Source organism: Carcharodon carcharias, chromosome 15 (assembly GCF_017639515.1).
Source record: "Carcharodon carcharias isolate sCarCar2 chromosome 15, sCarCar2.pri, whole genome shotgun sequence".
In the NCBI taxonomy this organism is placed as follows: domain Eukaryota; kingdom Metazoa; phylum Chordata; class Chondrichthyes; order Lamniformes; family Lamnidae; genus Carcharodon; species Carcharodon carcharias.
The window spans coordinates 11,390,702-11,402,036 of record NC_054481.1 but is presented as its reverse complement, the minus strand read 5'-3'; positions in this window follow the sequence as shown (position 1 = coordinate 11,402,036).

Below are 11,335 nucleotides of genomic sequence, written 5' to 3'. Positions count from 1 at the left end.
AGATGCTGTCAGACCTGCTGAGTTTTTCCAGCATTTTCCTGTTTTTGTTTCAGATTTCCAGCACCCGCAGTATTTGGCTTTTACGCTTTCTCGTTCTTAAATGCCATTCCTTAATTGTGATGAATGAATGTTAACTGAAAGACCCGGGGGTTAATGCGGACTTTGTTTGACAACGCCCCAGTCTTAAAATCTTCATTCTTGCTTTGCAAATCGCTCCATGGTTTCGTCCATCTATATCTCCACCACCTTGTCTCCAGACCCACAAGCCTTCAGAATATCTGCGCTCCTCCAATTCAGGCATCTTGCCCGGCCCAAATTTTAATCACTCAACCATTTATTTGGTGGCGTGCTTTCAGCTGACTTGGTCCAAAGCTCTGAAATTTCTCACACCTCTACCTCATTATTCTGCTAATACGCTGCTTAAAAAACTCCACTTTGACCAAGCTTCTGACCATCTGTCCTGATATCTCTCCCTGTGGCACAGTGTCAAGTCTTGTTGGATAACGCTCTAGTTAAGCACCTTGGGGTGTTTTGTTATGTTAAAGGTGTTGTATAAATGCAAATTGTTGTTGTTTGTGCAACGATGTAAAATGGGTGATAGGCCATTAAAATCACCCCCATTTACACCAACCAAAGGTCAGATAGGCATTCTATGAGGTCAAGTGTGCTATAAGGCTTATTTTGTAACATTGTTAATTAAAGCTGCATATTATGAAGCCATGCTTTATAAAAGAAAAACGACTCTATGACCATACTGTCCGGAAACAACAAATTGAACTTTCAAAAAGACTTAAACCATATTCTAGTGATTTGGAATCACAGTCAAAGATGGCTGAACATTTGCATCACTGTACCTTCAACATTCCAAAGCCATTGAAATGGAGACACCATGTTAGCAAAGCCTCATCAGGAACAATTGCCTTGAAGGAGTCTGAATGGGGGCCATCTCCTACCCCATTAACAAAGCATGTAGACAATCACTTGGAGAAAGGGTTAAAAGATTTTAGTTAGAAGTGTCTTCTGTAAAAATAAAATATAAGCAGAAAACAGCAGAACTGAAGATTAGCAGATGTACTCTAAACACGTTAAAAAAAAAGGGAGAAAATAAACTTTGAGGGTAAACTAGCAAGAAATATAAAATGGACAGTAAGGGCTTCTTTAAATATATAAAAAGGAAGAGAGAGGCCAAAGTCAATATTTGCCCCGTAGAGAATGAGGCTGGGGGAATAATAATGGGGAACTAGGAAATGGCAGAGTTGAATAAATACTTTGCATCAGTCATCACGGTAGAAAACACTAATAGCATTCCAAAAAATACTAAATAATCATGGGGCACAAGTCGGGGAGGAAATAAATACAATAACTATCACTAGAGAAAAAGTACTAGGGAAACTAATGGGGCTAAATGCTGATAAATCACATGGACCTGATGGATTGCATCCTAGGATATTAAAGGAAATAGCTGCAGAGATAATGGATGCACTGGTAGTAATCTTCAAAAAATCCTTAGGTTCTGGAAAACTCCCTGAGGATTGGAAAATTGCCAATGTAACACTCATTCAAAAAGAGAGGGAGGCAAAAAACAGGTAACCATAGGCCAGTTAGCTTAACAACTGTCATTGGGAAAATGTTGGAGTCTATTATAAAGGATGTAATAGCAGAGCATTTAGAAATGCATAATATAATCAAGCAGAGTCAGCAAGGCTTCATGAAGGGGAAATCATGCCTGATAAATTTATTAGAATTCTTTGCGGAGATAACAAGTAGGATAGATAAAGGGGAACCAATAGATGTAATATATTTGGATTTCCAAAAGGCATTCAATAAGGTACCACATATAAACTACTTAATAAGATAAATGCCCACGATGTTGGGGGTAGTATATTAGCATGGATAGAGGACTGGCTAACTAATATAAGACAGGGAGTTGGGATATGCGGGGAATTTTCAGGATGGCCACCTGTGGAGTGCCACAGGGATCAGTGCTGGGGTCACAATTATTTATAATATAGGTTAATGACTTGGATGAGGAAAATGAGTGTACTATTGCCAAGTTTGTGGATGACACAAAAATAGGTTGGAAGGCAAACGGTGAGGATGACCTAAGGAGTCTACAGAGGGATATAGACAGGTTAAATGAGTGGGCAAAAACATAGCAGATGGAATATAATGTGGGAAACTGTGAGGTTATGCACTTTTGCAGGAAGAATAGAGGACCTGAATGTTACTTAAATGGAGAAAGACTGAAGAAAGCTGCAACACAGAGGGATTTAGGGGTCTTCATGCATGAATCCCAAAAAGCTAGCATACAAGGTCAGCAGGTAATAGGGAAGGCAAATGGAATGTTGGCTTTTATTTCAAAAGGAATGAAGTGTAAAAATAGGGAAGTCTTGCTAAAACTATACAAGGCACTAGTTAGGCCAGATTTAGAATACTGTGAACAGTTTTGGTCCCTTATCTAAGGAAAGATATACTGCCATTGGAGGCAGTCCAGAGAAGATTCACTAGGTTGATCCCGGGTCTGGAGGGGTTTTCTTATGAGGAGAGGTTGAGTAGGTTGGGCCTGTACTCATTGGAGTTTAGAAGAATGAGAGGCGATCTTATTGAAACATATAAGATTCTTTGGGGGTATTCGGGGGTAATTAAAAATGCTAAAAGAGAATACAATAAGAATTTACTGAAAAACCCCTAAAATCTCCAGACAGACATGGCTGCTAAACTTATTAAGAGTTGAAGATTACCAGATGAACATTGCATGTCAGACTGGAGACTAAAGTATGACATAAATTAGATTAAGTACACTACCCTCTCACATAAGGAAGGAGCAGATGGTTTTAGCTTAGATATGGGAAGATGAACAATGGACAAAGAGGGGGCTTTGATGAAACACAAACAGTCTTGAGTTGTAAGAACCAAGGTCTTTGCGTACATGTTTTAATTTTGATTGGATAATATAATTATGTATACATCCTTTAGAATAATTGGTTAGTAAAATCACATGTTTATGTACTCAATAGGATAGAGATAATGGAACCAGTGTGTCGGTTACCGATTGGATGTATTCAAATGTACTCAAATGTTTTATGATAAGAAAAAGTACAAAAGTAGTGAAATGTAATCAATCAGGGAGCTGGGACTTCATTCTTAGGAATGATTGCAGCTCCCTTGCATATGCTTGAATAAAACCAGTTAAAACGAAGCCTGAGTCTCGTGTAGTCGTTGTGGGATCGGAGAGTGTAACATCTCTTCTTCAGGGGGCTTGACAGGGTAGATGCTGAGAGGTTGTTTCCCCTTGTGGGAGAGTCTAGGACCAGAGGGTATAATCTCAGAGTAAGGGGTCACCACTTAAAACAGTGATGGGGAGGAACCTCTTCTCTCAGAGGGTAGTCAATCTGTGGAATTCTCTACTGCAGAGAGCTGTAGAGGCTGGGTCGTTAAGTATATTCAAGACTGAGATAGACAGATTTTTAATCAGTAAGGGAATCAAAGATTTTGGAGAAATGGCAGGAAAGTGGAGTTGAGGATTATCGGATCAGCCATGATCTCGTTGAATGGCGGAGCAGACTCGATGAGCCATATGGCCTACTTCTGCTCCTATGTCTTATGGTCTTATGTCTAAGGAATGAACAAACAAGCTGCTTAGGACAAAGGGCAAGGCCAGAGAGTGGGTGTTGAGTCCAGGATGCGACCCTAGACTGCACATTCAGCAAGATATGGGAGGCCTTGCATGGATGAGAACAATGCCTAGTATATGTATGCATGGAAAAGGGACATCTGTTTAGCATGTGATTGTATGCATACATGATTAACTGTTTGTAAAAAAGGTGATTTCGCTGTAATCTGTAGAGTTCAGCCTTGGACTGCCCAAGACTGACTCTCCCTGTGTATGCTTGAATAAATGATCAAAGCCTGTTCCTGAGTCTCCTTGCATTTATTGAGTAGCATCACAACATCTGGGTACTCAACTGGGTGGTGTAAACCATTAGACACAATCACTTGGACAATGGGACTCTGGCTATGAAAGGAATATGCCTTTCATAGCTACAATCTAATCATGTAAGATGGACAACTGGAATCCACTAGCCGTGACCATATTTGGGTCACTGGGCAATTGGAGAGAGGGTCATGTGAGGAGCCGACTAACCCTTTGTGTGTTTAAGCACTTGTTTTCTCTCTAGACAAGAGCACAAACAAATGAGATGTTGAGGAAGCAAGGCCCTAAGTGGGCTCCCTCTCTTTGTCGCCATCTAACTTGCAAGTTTTGAACCCTGTCTGTTGATTTTGACTATCCATGCACCACAGGTAGAGATCTTATGAAAGAACTCAACCCAACAGCTGCTGTCTCGAGAAAAACAGATAAATTGTCCATCTACATCTTTAAACTGCCTCAATGCTAAACCCAGAAGGACCACTGAGTTCAGCCTGAAACCAGCCAAGTCACCAACCTTCAAGAGCCATATACCCTTTAACTTTACTCGACTTTAAATTGCTTAATTTATTCTACTCTGTAATCTATTTGTGTGTGTGTGTGTGTGTGAAAGTTGGAGCATTGTATTATTTTTCTCAGACTGGGTTAAGTACAATAAAAATGATTCTCTTTCTTTTAAAACATTCTCAAGGAAATCTGTCAGTTTGTTTCTTTTCTTGTCACAGCATGTAAACAGTTTCTCAATTGAATTGACAAGCACATCCTTTTTAACCAAAAAACCTGTTGCGGTCAAACAAGGAGTGGGATATATTTATTGTCCCTTCAGAGCAAATTGATCTAATATTTACATTTCATTAATCAAACAGCATGTCCGTTTGGCTGTTTGCATTAGGCGGAGTACTGACCGTACTCAACCAGGCTATGCTTGCAAAACTTGGAACATATTGTGATGAAGAGTAATATGGACTTGAAACATTAACTGTATTCCTCTCTGCAGATGCTGTCAGACCTGCTGAGATTTTCCAGGTATTAATATTTTTATTTTTGTTTCCGATTTCCAGCATCCACCATATATTGCTTTTATCAGAACATATTGTCTCCTATTAGATGTGATTCCACAAGTGGGCAGCATTTGTTGAAAAATCCCAAGTGTTCTAAGAATTACACTTAACAGCCAATTTAAGATTATTAGTCAGGCTCGCAATGTGACTCACTTGTACTTGCCAGAAGCTACTTATGTTCACACGGACTGTCCTTTCCCATCATTGCACCTTTTTTGAATTAAACTAAAGTCTGAGGGACAATAGTTCCCTGTGCATTTTCCATGGCAACACCTCAACCAATCAGAGTCAACTTGCCAACCAAGCATCAGCTTTTTCTCATGCAGTATAAATCACTGTTCCCTCTGAAATTTGATATTCTTGCATCTGTCCTGTTGAATGCAAGAGGAAAGCCTCGATAGTATGTCATCTTTCTCAGCAGTTTCATTCATGGTTTAGGTGTAGGCAAAGTGGAGGGTGCTACCAAGATGTATTAGAACTGTAGAGGATGCACAACTACTGCAAACAAATCTTTACTTGTTGGCAGAAAAGGCCAATAATGCTTAACTTAGAAATGTGTAGCACAGTGCACGTGGGCAGATCAAATGCTGAATAATCCTACATCCTACATAGACCCAAATTAAAGCCAGTGATGAATGAAAGAAACCTGGGTCTTTTATTGAATAATTAAAGGTTCATGACTAATGCTGTGAAGCGACAGTTAAAGCAAACAGAGTTCAAAGTTGCATCCACCAGGCAATTCACCATAAAACACAACAAGCCATTTTGCCCTTGGTAAGGCCTCAGTTAGAATCCAGTGAGTTTTGGTCTTGTCACATATTGAGGCTCTGAAAAGAGTTCAGAGGAGAGCTACAAGATTAATTAAATGTTGAAAACATCATAATAACCCACGGAGTCTTAAAGAACTGGAGCTGTATTCTTCAGCGGATCATAGGTTCTAGGGTGATTTGATCAACTTTTATACAATTGTGAAGTGAACAGATTAGATTCATGTGGGCCAATAATTTCAACTGAACAGGAGGAACAACATAGCACAGAAGGAGACCATTCAAAGGAGCAGTGAACAGGCTTAAAAATTATATAACGGCAAAACTAAGTTGGGTGTCAAGCTGTGAATCTACATAGATTTGCTACATTCCTTCAAGCAGGAGCTGGTCATCTTTCAGGCTGGGGCGGAGATCAGCTCATACCTGCAATAGAAATCCCGGTCTGGACTGGTTTTGATTGCCTTAAGGGGTCAGAGCAGAACTTTTCAGATTTTATTCCCCTGGGCCACAATTTTTATCTGGTTTATTGCCTCTGCCAGGAGATCATAGCTCTAGGCAGGTGGGAAGTGGTTATATCGTGGAACTGTACAGAACAGGATAGATGGGACAGTCTGACAATTTTGTATGCATGTGGATTCCAGCTCTTTAACCAGCATTAAAATTCACCATTAACTCTGGGACAGAGGCTTGTAGGCAGCTGCTAGCTCAGCAACCACACCGTACAGAACTCGATTAAAAAATCTCAGTATATTAATGGCTATTTCTAGCTAAGGAGAGATTATCAGGAATAGAAGTGAGCTGATAAAGATTTGCAAACATTCACTCCATCCACCACCGACACACAGTAGCAGCAGTGTGTACCATCAACAAGATGCACTGCAGGAACTCACCAAGGCTCCTTGGACAGCATCTTCCAATCCCACACTGTTACCACCTAGAAGGTCAGGGGCAGCAGATGTGTGGGCACACCACCACCTGGAAGTTCCTCTCCACGCCACTCACCATCCTGACTTGGAATATATCACTGTTCCTTTGCTGTTGCTGGGTCAAAATCATGGAACTCCCTCCCTAACAGCACCTACACCACATGGACTGCAGCAGTTCAAGAAGGCAGCTCACCACTACCCTCTCAAGGGCAATTAGGGGTAAGCAATAAATGCTGGCCTAGCCAGCAATGCCCACATCCCATGAATGAAGAAAAAGAGCAACAGAGAAATATGAATCTACGTAAAATAAATGGTCATATGGTACTGCAGAACTTGAGTATTGTTGGCAAAAGAGACTTTTGTTGTCGAAGATTTTTGTCTTGCGCTCACCAAGAAATATCAATGTCAGGGGAAACAATATATTTATACTACATAAGAAGACACTGTTGATTAGTTGGCAAGTGGACTCTGATTGGTAGAGGTATTGCATGGAGAATGCACCAGTGGATGGTGACTGACAGTTAACTGCCAAGCATTGTTTGAAATTTAAATCAGGCAGCTTGACTCTGATTGGGCAAGACATTGCCCTGGGGAATGAACCAGTGAATGGCTGTCACTTGTTTTGTTTAGCTGAAACAGGCACAATGTGTGTCCAGGCAGATGAATTGAGGGGGTGTTGATTAACATGGGAATATAATATTGTTGCTGTCACAGAGACATGATTGAGGGAAGGGCAAGGCTGGCAGCTCAAGGTATAGAATCTTCAGGTGTGGCAGGGGGGTGTATGAAAGAAGTGGGATTGCACTATTGATCAAGGAGTCAATTATTGCAGTAAGAAGGGATGGAATCTTAGAAGGTTCCTCAAATGAAGCCATATGGGTAGAACGTAAAAACAAGAAGGGGACAATCACTTTGCTGAGAGTGTACTATGGGCCGCCAAACAGTCAGGAGGAGCAGGTATGTAGGCAAATCTCAGAAAAGTGTATAAATAATAAGGTAATAATAGTAGGGGATTTCAACTTCCCCAATATTAACTGGGATAGTCTTAGTGTGAAAGGCTTCGAGGGGGCAGAATTCTTAATGTGCGCTCAGGAGAGCTTTTTGAGCCAGCACGTAGAATCCTACAGGAGAAGGGGTGGTACTGGACTTAATCTTTGGGAATGAAGCCAGGCAAGTGGTAGAAGTGTCAGTGAGGGGAGCAAATTGGGGATAGTGACCATAACTCTGTGAGATTTAACGTAGTTATGGAAAAGGACAACGATGGGTTCTGTTGAAGGGTCATGAGGACTCGAAACGTCAACTCTTTTCTTCTCCGCCAATGCTGCCAGACCTGCTGAGTTTTTCCAGGTAATTCTGTTTTTGTTTTGGAAATATAGGTCCTGAATTGGGGGAAGGCCAATTTCAGTATGATAAGACAGGATCTGGCCAAAGTGGATTGGGAGCAGCTACTTTGGTAAAATCTACATCAGACCAGTGGGAGTCATTCAAAAAGGAAATAGTGAGAGTTCAGGGCCGACATGTTCCCAAAAAGGTGATGGGTAAGACCAACAAGTCCAGGGAACCCTGGATGTCAAGGGGTACAGAGGGTTGGATAAGCAAAAAAAAAGGAGGCTTATGGCAGATACAGAGGGCTGAAAAGAGCGGAAGCCCTAGAGGAGTATAGAAAGTGTAGGGGGTACTTAAAGAAGTAATTAGGAGAGCGAAGAGGGGGTATGAAAAGTCAATAGCGGGCAAAATAAAGGAAAATCCTAAGGCATTTTATAAATCTATTAAGGGCAAGAGAATAACCAGGGAAAGAGTGGGGTCCATTAGGAACCAAAGTGGCAATCCGTGCGTGGAGCTGAAGGACGTAGGTGAGGTTTTAAATGATTACTTTTCATCTGCGTTCACTATGGAGAAGGACAATGTAGGTATATAAATCATGGAGGGGGACTGTACATACTTGAACAAATTAGCATTGAAAGGGAGGAGTTATTAGTGGTTTTAGTAGGCTTAAAAGTGGATAAATCCCCAGGCCCAGATGAGATGTATCCCAGGCTGCTATGTGAGGTAAGGGAGGAAATTGCAGGGACTCTTCAAATCCTCTCTGGCCACAGGAGAGGTGCCAGAGGACTGGAGGACAAAGGATGTGGTACCGTTATTCAAGATAGGTCATAGGGATAAACCAGGTAATTACAGGCCAGTGAGTCTAACATTAGTGGTAGGGTCAGTTCCTTCACCTCCTTTGCATCTATTCTGATGATGCCACTTTCAAACACAGTTCCTCTGACATGTCCTCCTTCTTCCTTAACCGAGGTTTTCCACCCACAGTGGTTGACAGGGCCCTCAACCGTGTCTGGCCCATTTCCCGCGCATCAGCCCTCACACCTTCCTCTCCCTCCCAGAAACTTGATAGGGTCCCCCTTGTCCTCACTTATCACCCCACCAGCCTCTGCATTCAAAGGATCATCCTCCACTATTTCTGCCAACTCCAGCATGATGCAACCACCAAACACATCTTCCCTTCACCCCCCCAGTGGCATTCAACAGGGATCGTTCCCTCCGGGACACCCTGGTCCACTCTCCCATCACCCCCTACACCTCAACCCTCTCCCACGGCACCTTCCCATGCAACCGTAGAATGTGCAACACCTGCCCCTTCCCTTCCTCTCTCCTCACCGTCCAAGGGCCCAAACACTCCTTTCAAGTGAAGCAGCATTTCACTTGCACTTCCCTCAATTTAGTCTACTGCATTCGTTGCTCCCAATGCGGTTTCCTCTACAGTGGAAAGACCAAATGCAGACTGGGTGACCGCTTTGCAGAACACCTTTAGTCTGTCCACAAGCATTACCCAGACATCCCTGTCGCTTGCCATTTCAACACTCCACCCTGCTCTCATGCCCACATGTCTGTCCTTAGCTTTCTGCATTTTCCAGTGAAGCTCAACGCAAACTGGAGGAACAGCACCTCATCTTCCGACTAGGCACTTTACAGCCTTCCGGACTGAATATTGAGTTCAACAATTTTAGATCATGAACTCTGTCCTCCATCCCCACCCCCTTTCCGATTACCCCCCCCCACCCACTTTTTTTTCCAATAATTTATATAGATTTTTCTTTTCCCACCTACTTCCTTTATTTTATCCATTGTTTTATCTCTACCTTTTAGCCTTTTTTGATTCCTTCACCCCACCCCACCCTCACTAGGGCTATCTGTACCTTGCTTGTCCTGCTTTCTACCCTTAATTAGCACATTCCTTAGATAATATCACCACCTTCAACACCTCTTTGTCCTTTTGTCTGTGACATCTTTTGGTTATCCCCACCTATCACTGGTCCTCTATCCAGCTCTACTTGCCCCCCTCCCCACCCCCTTAAATCAGCTTATATTTCACCTCTCTTCTATTTTTACTTAGTTCTGTTGAAGGGTCATTCAGACTTGAAACGTTAACTGTGTTCCTCTCCGCAGATGCTGCCAGACCTGCTGAGTTTTTCCAGGTATTTTTGTTTTTGTTTTGGATTTCCAGCATCTGCAGTTTTTTGCTTTTATCTTAACATTTTCTTAGAGCTCTGGCACCTCAAAATTTGGCACTACAACCTTGGATAAAGCAAACACAGCCTTTTGTCAATAGATTTTGTTTCTTAAAGCTTCAAAGGGTCTGGATTATATTCTGTGAGGAAGTTGCTTAGATATCAATCACTTGCCAGATGATCAGTTTACTGATTACAGGCAGTTTTTAGCTACTCAAGAGCAGCTAGTAGCCAGATGCAGCCAGTTCAAGACTTGCAGCCAACAACTAGAGAACTGTATGTTTTAAAATTCATTGCCAATCCACAACAGTTTGCAATTTATATTGCTTCAATTTCCCAAGGCATTTGACAGGATTATTATCAAACAAAATGTGACACTGAGCCCTGTAAGGAAATATTAGGACAGGTAATCAAAAGCTTGGTCAAAGAGGTAGGCTTTAATTAACCTTTTAAAGGAGGAGAGATAGAGATGAAGAGAGGTTATGGGAGCGAATTGAAGGGCTTAGGGCCTAGGCATGGCTGACAATGGTGCAGCACCAAAATGGATGCACAAGAATGTACATCCATGCACAAGAGACCAGAATTGGAGCAGAGATCTCAGGGTGCTGGAAAAAGTTGCAGAGGGTGGGGTAAAATCATGTAGAGATTTGAAAACAAGAATGAGTATTTTAAAATGGAGGCATTGTCAGACCAGGAGCCAATATAGGTCAATAGCGCAGGGGAGATGGGTGAACAGAACTTGGTGCAAATGAGCAAAAGAAACTCAACCGGATTGAAACTATGGCAAGTAAATCTCTGTTTATAAGTGTGAGTGACTTTTTTTTGTATTGATGGCAGTGACATATATTTAATTGTGGTTATAGTGTTTGCTGTTAATTCATGTGACTTCCTATAAGAGATATTCCAGTATATCACACAAGGGTTTTTTGTTAAACGATCCCCATGTTTGCTACCATTCACCTAGATACTGAACAGGAAATAGTGCACTTCAGATTATAGAGAATGCAAGTTCTGCTTATGTGAGTACTTGATGCTAAACCTGCAAATATATCTAATGCCAAATAAGTCAAATTACGTTCTTGTGTTCTGAAGTACATTTGTCTCCTAATACAACAGTAGGTGATTCCTCTCTTGAACATTTTCT